Raw genomic sequence first — 11,154 nt, 5'->3', positions numbered from 1 at the left:
ACAAAACTCTAAGGATGGAGAACCATCAAAAGAAGAAGTTTCAAAGAAAAATGAAGACAAGGCCAAGGAGAAGGAACCCATTGTGATTAGACTTTCTTTTCCAAGTCGTCAAGCCAAGCCCAAATTTGATGACCAACTTGGAAAATTTATGGAAATTGTGAAGAATTTGGAAGTCTCGATTCCTTTCACGGAATTAATCAATCACGTGTCGGCCTATGCAAAGTACATGTAATACATCCTTACGAAAAAGAAGTCGATCCGGAAGCTTGAGACTATCTCCTTCACTAAGGTGAGTTGTGCAATCCTTCAAGGGAGTTCACCTCCGAAGCTTAAAGATCCGGGAAGCTTCTCAATACCGTGTACCATTGGCGACACAACGATCAACAAAGCCATATGTGATCTAGGAGCTAGTGTGAGTGTTATGCCGTATTCGGTAAGTAAAAGGTTAGGGATGGGAGAGCTTAAATGTACCAATATCACACTCCAAATGGCCGATAGATCGACAAAGACACCATTAGGGATATGGGAAGATGTTCCCGTAAGAGTTGGGAAATTTTTCATCCCGGTGGACTTTGTCATTGTTGACATGGAAGAAGACTCCAATATTCCAATCATTCTAGGAAGACCTTTCTTGTACACCGCGGGTGTGGTGATAGATGTGAAGCATGGAGAGCTCACTTTAGAAGTGGGAGATGAGAGCATAACTTTCAATCTTGACAAGACCATGAGAGCTCCCCGTTTGCATGAACCATGTTTTATGGTTGATCATTATAGCCGGAAGGATGAGAAGAAGAAGTCGGAATTCCAATGGAAAAAGAAAGTTGATGATGCTCCATCAAAAGAGCAAGTGAATTGTAACAAAGAGAGCTTGAAAAGCTCACCCATGACAAGTGAAGGGGATGGCCTCATTGGCCAAGACAAGAAAGGAGGAGAGTTGTCTCTATCAACTCAAAAGATTTTTAATGATCAAGTAGACGAAGTTTGTGGTCTTTGGGACGATGAGTTTGAAGGGATTTTCAATCCCTATATTGGTAATGCTATCGATCAAGATCAACATGAAGGACAACAAGTGCAAAGATCTATTGAGGATCTTTATCATGATAATGATTAAGCTTTTGACTACTTCTTCAAGGTGTTGAGTAACATCAACAACACCTTGGACATGCCCCCATGACATCTCTCTAAGGATGAGAGTTTGGTGGAGTCCTGTCCAAACCACCATTTGTAAATATTTCTAACTCCCTAACTTGCATTTTAATTCTTACATTGCATTTTTGTCATTTTTGGATTTTTGTGCCTTGATCAAGATATTCATGATTTTTGAGAGAAGTGAGGGAGGGACTAATGATTTTATTGATGTGTAGTGCTTTAACTTAGTGTGGGGATAGCAATTGCCTAGGCTATTCATGCCTTTGTAGTGCCCCTACAATGAAGAACACGGGATTTGAAGAATGAAAATGACACGGGATATGCAAGTGCACGGATGGTCCTGAATTCGGGTAGACCAGGTGGAATCCGAGCGTCTTCTAGATAATCCGCTCGTTTTATAGGAATCCGAGCGTCTGTGGGAGAATCCGTTCGTCCAAATGCGCTGCAAAATCAAAAATTTAAGTCTGTTTGAGAATCCGAGCGTCCCAGCTGAGAAGACGCTCGTCTGAAATTGGCCGCTCGTCTTTGCAGAAAGACGCTCGTCTTTTTGCCAGTGCAGATTTAGCAAAGTTGCTGTAACAGAATCCGCTCGTCTGAAGGGAAATCCGCTCGTCCTGAATTGCAGAATCCGCTCGTCTTCACTGAAAGACACTCGTCTTTTGGCGAGTTTTCCTGAAGCCAAATTGAGTAGAATCTGAGCGTCCCAAAGGGAATCCGCTCGTCTTCCCCCTGCAGTTTTGAAATTTTCGCGTGTTTTAAATGTCCCTTCCCACATTCATTCATTCATTCAAACATTCAAACACTACCCATAAACCCCAAAACCCCAAAACCCTCATCCTCTCCATCACCAAAAACAAGATTTCCTCAACCAAATTCAACAAAATCAAATCCAAACTTCCTTACAACAACAATTAATCACTCCTTTTGCAATAATAATCAATCCAAGCACCAAAATCTTCAACCTTTGAGTCGATTTTTGAAATACAAAGACAAATCCTTTCATCCTAAAATCGATTTGGGTATAACTAGAAATTAAAGATTTTCAATCTTTTCTTGGTGTAATCAACAATGGCAAGAACAAAAGGAGCGACAAAGGCACCCAAGGCAAAGACACTTTCAAAAAGGCAACAAAGTCTTCAAGCAAAGAAAGCTTCAATGGCTATGGTGGTTTCTAGTGCAAACTTGGAAGTTCAACAACAACAAGATCCTCCCTTGGAAGCAACAACAACAACAACTCCGGAAATCGCTCAATTACCCAACTATCCGGAGGTAATTTTCATTTCTAACTCCCATAGGGATACATTTGCCAAGTATGCTAAGAAAGCCATTTTGCCCACCAAATTCATATGTGAAGATGCCTTTAACAAATTGGGTGTCCTTGAACAAACAAAAGCCTTCTTTGAAGCCATGGGGTTGGGAAAATTGTTCACTACAAGAGAATTGACATACCCCTCCCTTACCTTGGAATTCTTAAGTTCATTGAAAGTGTCTAAGGTAGAGACTAGAGAATACATCGAGTTTCGCCTTGCCAATGTGAATAGGCGCATCACCTTTGATGTTTTGAGTAAAGCATTAGGCCTTAGTGATACATCATATTATCATAAGATGCCCGAAAAGTATGACCCTGCTCCTCTTTGGGAGGCGATTTCCGGGAAGAAATTTGTGAGCTTTCATGCTTGTCGCGCTCTATTAGTCCACCATCCGGGCATTAGAGTGTGGCACAAGGTCATCGGGAACACTATAATTGCAATAAAAGGCACTAATCACTTTACAAAGCTTACAATGATCGAGTAGATGCATACTTGGCCCAATATCCACCCCTCCTTCATTTAGCTAGGCAAGGACTACTTGATCCTTCATGTCCTTTGCCTAGTTGGGCGGATAGGGAAATCTTCTTTCCAAGTACATATAGGGGTGAAAGACCGGGTGAAGATGAGAATGTCGATGATGAGGGTGTTGATGAAGAGGTAGATGAAGAAGAAGAGGCTAATGAAGATGATGAAGGAATTGAGCAAGGAAATGGAAGTGAAGATGAGAGTGGAGATGAGTCCGCTTCTATGGAGGAAAATGATGACAATAATGATATGGTGGAGGACTAGCAAACTTTGGAGGCTCCTACCCTCTTGAGGTTTGTCTACTTCTTTCTTTATTTTCTTTATTTTTATCTTGATCATAGTTTAGAGAGTCCTAGCAACACGAGGACTAACACCTCGGCCACATTGAGGTGTTCTTTTATTGTTCCCATTTGAAAAATCCAAAATGACAACATATAGTTTCATGGATTGCATCTTGTGTGCATGAACTACCCCAAAATTTAAGACATTAGAAATAATGTCTATCTCGGTTTGGGGAAGTACATGCATACGCAACGGGAGGTAATCTAAATTACGCTCTCCGTCATAAACAAAAACCCATGCATCATGTAGTGTAGATTAGTGTAGCGTGAATTTAGTATAGAATTCATGCATCATCCTTGCATAATTTCCTATCATATTGGCCATTGAGGACAATGCCCATATTAGTGTGGGGATGAGAAATTCTAACTTAACTTTTATTCAAAAAATCCAAAAAAATCAAAAAAAATTCGAAAAAATCAAAAAAATTGAAAAATACAAAAACAAGTTCATTTCCTTTGTAGTGTAGACTTGTATATATTGTTTTTATATATTATGTTTGTCTATCCTTGTTCACATTGATCGACTACGCCACATCCGAGACATGAGGATATTGAAGACCGCATGGTATGATCTTCCAATCTCCTTTTTCCTCTTTATGTTAATGACTATATGGCCTTATTTTGATTGATGCGGTATAAACAATGTGAATTTAGGACTTGCATTTAGATTATATGGCATATTAGTTGGTAGAATCATATGCATTAGGATGTATATATGTTAGTTGCATCATGGCATGTAGTTGCATGTTAGAAAATTTTGCGAAACCGTCTACTTGGGAAGCTTGACAAGTGTATATAGGCCCTAGTAGATGCTTTTTCTTCTTAAGACTTTGCTTGTTAGAATACTTGTAAAACACCCTAGGATGTGTCATGCTAGTATCTTTTGACCCATGGATTAAGGCCTAGTCAAGAGTACCTTGTGGCGTGATAACTCTTTGGCTACCGTTTATTCCAAGGTGACCCTTGAAACCATGCAACCATCATTTATCCATGTTCTACCATATATTTTGTCATCAAAGGGAATGGCCACAAAATGAAATTGATTTGAGTTCAAGATATGAAATGAAAAGAAAAGAAAAAGTTTGCAATTGCATCAAAAGAAAAGAGGAGCAAAAATAGACTCCTAAAGCTTCAAATATAAGGCACAATCACTACATATGGGGTGACTTTGAAAATGTTCAAAAAGAAATGCAAAAAAGTTGAAAGTTGTCAAGTATTGAAATGCCAAAAATCAAAAGAAATAGCAAAAGACAGTGTTCTCAAATGTTATATGCCACAAGAAATTGGGGGGAAAACAACAAGAAAAGCAAACTCCCAAATGAAACTCAAATCCTTTTGATCCCTTAATCCATCGTATCCATTTTTGTGCATGATAGAGAGGGGACGACCCTTCTTCTTGTCTAGGCAAGAGGGGGAATTCCGCGATCCTCCAGTGTTTCAAACACCATAGGGAGTCTACTCTTGACAAAAGCATTTAACGATTGAGGACAAAGGTACCCTAGCTTGACACAACTTGGAGGTGATTTATTGGTATCCTTCTAGGCTTAGTAGTTTGAAGAAATTGTATCTATGAAGGAGTGTGTACCCTTGAATTGCTTCCCTTGTAGATAATTTCCGCCACTTAGATGAGGAAAGTGGCTATTCTTTTGTAGATACATCCATTACTTGATTTTATGTGCTTTAATGCTTGGACGTGTCTCCATTTTGGCAAGACCCACCTTGCCTTGCAAGAAGGCATCCTACCTCATGGTTGTCTTGTTGTGAGTTGAAGGGGCGGAGTGAGACCCGCTAATTGTCTCATATCGGCTATGCTATTAGGTTAGTTTAAATAACAGTCATAGTCTTTGTCACCTCTTTACTCGGGACGAGCAAATGTTCGGTTTGGGGATAGTTGATGTGACCATAATTTGAGCATATTTAATCGCCGAATTAGCTTTGTTCCCATGCTTTTTAGTGCATATTTGGGTCATTTATTGTCTTTAGTTCTTTGTTTTGCATATTCTTTGAGGTTTTGATCCCTTGGTAGGAAAGGAGTGCAAACCTTGCATTTTCATGGCAAAATAGAGCTAAATTGATTGAATTCAATGACCAAGCATCAAAGAGAAGACAATACTAGAAGGCCTTTGTACATACTATAGTAGATGGGCAATGATGATAAAAGATCCTTACATCCCCGAGGAAATCCTCAAGGATTTTATAAAGAGAAAGGAAGAAAAGAAGAAAGGAAGAAGCTGATCTACAATCCGAGCAGATTGCCCACAATCCGCCCGTCCAAGACAAGCAATCCGAGCGTCTTCCCCAGAAGGCCGCTCGTCCAAAACCACCACAATCCGCCCGTCCACCCCACGAATCCGCTCGTCCAAAAGATCCACAATCCGCCCGTCCCGTGCCCTGGACGCTCGGATTGTGTGACAGCTAATCCGTCTTCTACTTGGTCTATGAAGGATGCGCATACCTCGGGAAAGACTAGCAAAAAGGAGACTCGCATATTTTTCTGAGAGGAGCGATTCTTCAAGGACTTAATCGTCATTTAAGCCCTTAGTAAACCCTAATTTGTGTACCTAATCCCCACTATAAATACCCCATTAGTCTAATTAGATAATCATGTTCTTCTTAGCAATATCTAGTGTAGTTTATATCAATCTAATCTCTCTTTAACCTTGTAATCAACTTTTAATCAAGTTTTAATACAAATCTCATTTCCTTAATCTCTCTTTTGTTCATCTTTCATTTTGGGTAATTGAAGATTATTTAGGTTATTATTGGGAGATTGACAACCTTCCAATAAATCATCAAGTACTTCTATTATTCTTTGCATTATTATTGGAATCATTAGTAGGTATAATTTTCTTAATCCCTTTTTAATTATTGTTAATTATCTTCATTTATTCATCATGTTTTACTTTGTTGGTATGATTGACAACCTTGCTAGCATGTTGAACATGATAATAAGTGAGTAGTTTCCTTAGCTAGGGTTAACGGGTAATTAGGGGAAACGAACATGGGGGATGATTCATGCTTAAATTAATATGTTTTCATAGTTTATTTGCTTGCATGTTGTGATCTCAACTTATGCACATGTTATGTTTGATGAAATGCGAGCCTATGAATCCTTGCATTTTCTACCCATCACCTATCTTTTCAATGAGACTTGTAAGACATAAACCAACTCGAGTCTCATTAGACCATGCATATAGTTGAGTAGGGAAGATTAATTCGACTTGTAGGTGTTGTACAATCTAATCGATTCGGCTCCGGGACCCAAACTTTCCTAGGATTGTAAGATATAAACCAACTCGACCCATCACAACAATAATTGCTTGCTTATGATTTGAGAATATGTTTGTATGATCAATTCCCATGAATCCCCTATGACCCCATGACACCCTAGTGCCTTTTATCAATTGTTTACATCCCTTTTTAATCATCTTGCTTGTTTACTTTCATTACTATTTAGTTTAGTGATCTTCTATTCAAACCCCAAATTGTGACACCCCTAGACACCGCTAGTTGCAATTGAAAATCTCATCTCAATTCACGTCCCTTGGGATCCGACTTTTACTTGCCTCTTTACTAATTGTAGAGTTGTTTGTGAAGTTATAAATATTGTTTTGGTCTAGGTGCTCCTACCGACATGTACCGAAAACTAAACCTCCCAAGAGAGTCCGACCAGTGTGTCTGAGTAGCAAGACCCGAGCGTCTTGTGCCAAGGACAAGCGTCCCACAGCAGCTGAAGTCGAGCGTCTCATCTGTGATCCGCTTGGATCACAAGTCAGAACCAACCGTGCCACAACTCAAGATGCGTAGGACTAGCAGATTGATGCGGGACTAGCAAAACGGATATGCTCATTTCCTCCGAGAGGAGAATTTTCTCAACTTTTCTTAAGGGTCTTAATAGTCATTTAAGCCCTTAGTAACCCTAATTTTTGCACCTAATCTTTAGTATAAATACCCCTTTATACTACCTAGTTTAGCACCACCTCCTAATTAGATCTTAATCATCTCTTAATACTCTTAATTTAGTTGTAACACAAATTATCAATATTAATCACATATTAATTTCTTCTTAATTTCTCTATTGTTCATCATTTATTTTGGGTAATTAGAAGATCATTTGGGTTTATTGGGAGATTGACAACCTTCCATCAATCATCAAGTACTTCTATTATTCTTTGCATTATTATTTTGGAATCTCCATAGGTATAATTCTCTTAACCCTTGTTTTAATTATTGTTAATCACTTTCATTTTTTCATCATGTTTTGCCTTGTTTATATGATTGACAACCTTGTTAGAGTGTTAAACTGAATAATGAGTGAGTAGTTTATTTTTAGCTAGGGTTAATGGGGAATTAGGGGAAACCAACATGGGGAATGATTCATGCTTAATCTAATATGTTTTCATAATTTATTTGCTTGCTTCTTGTGATTTCAACTTATGCACATGTTATGTTTGATGAAATGCGAGCCTATGAATCCTTGCATTTTTTTATCCATCACCTATCTTTTCAATGAGGCTTGTAAGCTTATACACTAACTCGAGCCTCATTAGACCATGCATAATGTTGAATAGGAAGGATTAAGTCAACTTGTAGGTATTGTACAATCTTAATCGATTCGGCTCCGGGACCCAAACCTTCCTAGGGATTGTAAGCTTATACACCAACTCGATCCCATCACAACAATAATTGCTTGCTTATAATTTGAGAATATGTTTGTATGATCAACTCCCATGAATCCCCTATGAACCCATGATACCCTAGTGCTTTTAATTAATTATTTACATCTTCATTTTATTTACCTTGCTTTGTTTTTATTGTTGATTAGTTGATCTCCTACCTCAACCCCCAAATTGTGTCACCCTAATACACGACCATTTACAATTGAAAATCCTACATCAATACCCGTCCCTTAGGATCCGACCTTTACTTGCCTCTTTGCTAAGAGTAGTTTGTAGAGTTATAAATATTGTTTTGGTTGGCAGCTTTTGACGACGAGTTATAGCCACACCAAAAATGGCGCCGTTGCCAGGGACGATGTTAACTTGATTTGATTTTCATCAATTGTTTTTAGTTGTGTCTTTCTTCACCTTGGGGAAGTAATACCCCTCAAGGTTGTTCTAATTGTTTTCGAGTTGTTTGATATTTTGCATGACTAGGAGATCACAAGGTAATCTTTTACCTATTGATTTTGAAATTGAAAGGACCTTAACCAACAATAGAAGAATTGCTAGAAGTACTTCAAGAGTTGTAGGTATTGGTGAAATTCTGGACATTCAACCAAATAACATTGAGTTTACCAACCCTTTTTCAAGAGAAGGAGAGGACAACCTAATACAAAACCCACCACAAAATCAACCCACAATGCCTAAATTTTCATCACATTCCGTACCAACCGAGGAGAACCTACAAAATGGTACTCCTAAACCACAACATTTAACCGGTAATTTCATTGCCAAATTCGCATTAATACAATTAGTTGAGAGAAGTCAATTTGGAGGGATGCCTAGTGAAGACCCTTATTCACATATGGAGACTTTTTGTGACTATTGTGATGCGATTTCTCAAACCGGAGTTACCCAAGATCAAATCCGATGGGTATTATTTCCTTTTTCTTTGATTGGTACCGCGAAACAATGCTTAAACAGCCTAGACAAGGCTACTCTTGGCATTGATTCATGGAAGAAGTTGACACTTGCTTTCTACAAGGAATTCTATCCCCCCGAAAAGACTAACATGTTGAGAGCCCAAATCACCGGGTTCAAGCAAAGAGATGAGGAGTCATTGTATGAAGCATGGGAGTGATTTAAGGACACTTGTCGTTCTTGTCCACATCATGGACTTAGCGAGTGGTTCCTTGTGCAACAATTTTGGAATGGCCTTTATGAATATTCTCGCAATATCCTCAACATGGGATCAAATGAAATGTTTACCGAAGTTGATGACAATTATACATGGGCCAAAATTGAAGAAATGGCGGTTCATAATTCGCAATATAGTAGACCTCGAAAGGATACTAGAGGAGGAAAGTATGAGGTAGATTCCATCACACAATTGGGTGCTCAACTAAGTGCACAAATCACCCAAACAATTTGAAGTTTTAGAAGGCCTTGGCTAAGCTTGAAGAAGCTTCCAAATAACCCAAACAACATGTTAATGCTATGGTGGCATCATCCTAAATTCCAAGTGTAGTATGTGAGAGTTGTGGAACTTTGGGACATGACCAAAGTAAATGTAGGGGAACAAGTGAACAAGTGAATGCTTTCCAAACATACAAAAGTGGCACCCCTTATTTAAACTATTACAATGAGAATACCAAATTCCATCCCAATCTTTCATACAAGAGCCAAATTGTTCAAAACCCTCAACAAACATACACCCCACCTCCAATGAGAAACCAAGCTCAAAGACAATTTTACAATCAAAGCCAAAATTATCAAAATCAACCTTCTTACAATCAACCAAATGACCAAGGTTTTGATGTTCAAAAAGCGGTCCTCCAAATGCAAAAGAACCAATAAGAATTTTTCACTCAAGTGCAAAAAGATAGCCAAGCAAAAGACATCACCATCAACAACATACTAGCTCACAAAAAGATGTTGGAAGCCCAAATGTCTCAATTAGCATCTTGTAGTTCTCAAAGACAAAAGGGACAATTACCACCTCAAGACAATCCCCCAAGACATGAGTCGGTGAATGCCATCCATTTGAGGAGTGGTACTAGGTATAAAGGGCCAAAGAAGCCAATTGATGAAGACATTGTGAATGCTAGGGACAAACAAAGAGTTGAGAACTCTAATGAAGAAGAAGAACCCACCACCAATTAAGGTTCAAAGAAGAAAAATGAAGAAAAGGCTAAGAAGAAAGAGCCTATTGTGATTAAAATTCCATTCCTAAGTCGTCAAGCTAAGCCTAAGTTTGATGAACAACTTGGAAAGTTTATGGAAATTGTGAAGAATTTAGAAGTCTCAATCCCATTCACGGAATTGATAAATCATGTTCCGGCCTATGCAAAATACATGAAAGACATTCTTACAAAGAAGAAATCAATTCAGAAGCTAGAAACTATCGCTTTCACTAAAGTGAGTAGTGCTATTCTTCAAGGAAGTTCCCCTCCATAACTCAAAGATCTGGGAAGTTTCTCTATTCCATGCACCATTGGCGACACTATAATCAACAAAGCATTATGTGACCTTGGACCAAGCGTAAGTGTCATGCCATACTCGGTGTGCAAAAGGCTAGGAATGGGAGAGCTTAAGTGCACTAATATCACTCTTCAAATGGCGGATCAATCTACAAAGATACCTCTAGGGATATGGGAGGATGTGCCCGTGATAATTGGCAAATTCTTCATCCCGGTAGATTTTGTCATTGTAGATATGGAGGAGGATTCCAACATTCCTATCATTTTAGGAAGACCTTTCTTGCATACGGCGGGAGCGGTGATTGACGTGAAACATGGAGAACTCACACTTGAAGTGGGAGATGAGACAATCACTTTTAATCTTGACAAGATAATGAGAGCTCCCCAACTACATGAGCCATGTTTCATGATCGATCATTATAGCCGAGAAAGTGATAGGAAGAAGTTGGCAGCTCAATGTAAATATCAAGCTATGGGTAAAGAATCACCACCCATATGGAAGAACAAAGTGGATAACCTTCAAGATGCTCCATCCAAAGAGCAAGGAAATTTTCAAAGCAAAGAGAGCTTGAATAGCTCACCACCACACATGACAAGAGAAGAAGAAGGCCTCATTGGCCATGACAACAAGAAATACGAGTTGTTCTCATCAACTCATGATACTATAGGGAAGCAAGCTAGTGAAGTA

General features: G+C 38.8%; 1 non-coding gene across 1 annotated transcript; it reads right to left on the bottom strand.

Annotated features, from left to right (window-relative positions):
• Positions 1 to 9,058: 9,058 nt before the first annotated feature.
• Positions 9,059 to 9,165, bottom strand: LOC141593262 (small nucleolar RNA R71). Its single transcript, XR_012521363.1, has one exon. It is a non-coding gene; the product is annotated as a small nucleolar RNA R71 (small nucleolar RNA).
• Between the last annotated feature and the right edge of the window lie 1,989 nt (positions 9,166 to 11,154).

The sequence above is a fragment of the Silene latifolia genome, chromosome 7 (assembly GCF_048544455.1).
Source record: "Silene latifolia isolate original U9 population chromosome 7, ASM4854445v1, whole genome shotgun sequence".
Lineage (NCBI taxonomy): Eukaryota > Viridiplantae > Streptophyta > Magnoliopsida > Caryophyllales > Caryophyllaceae > Silene > Silene latifolia.
Note: the sequence above shows the minus strand (reverse complement) of the source record. Positions and strands in the feature narration are given on the sequence as shown.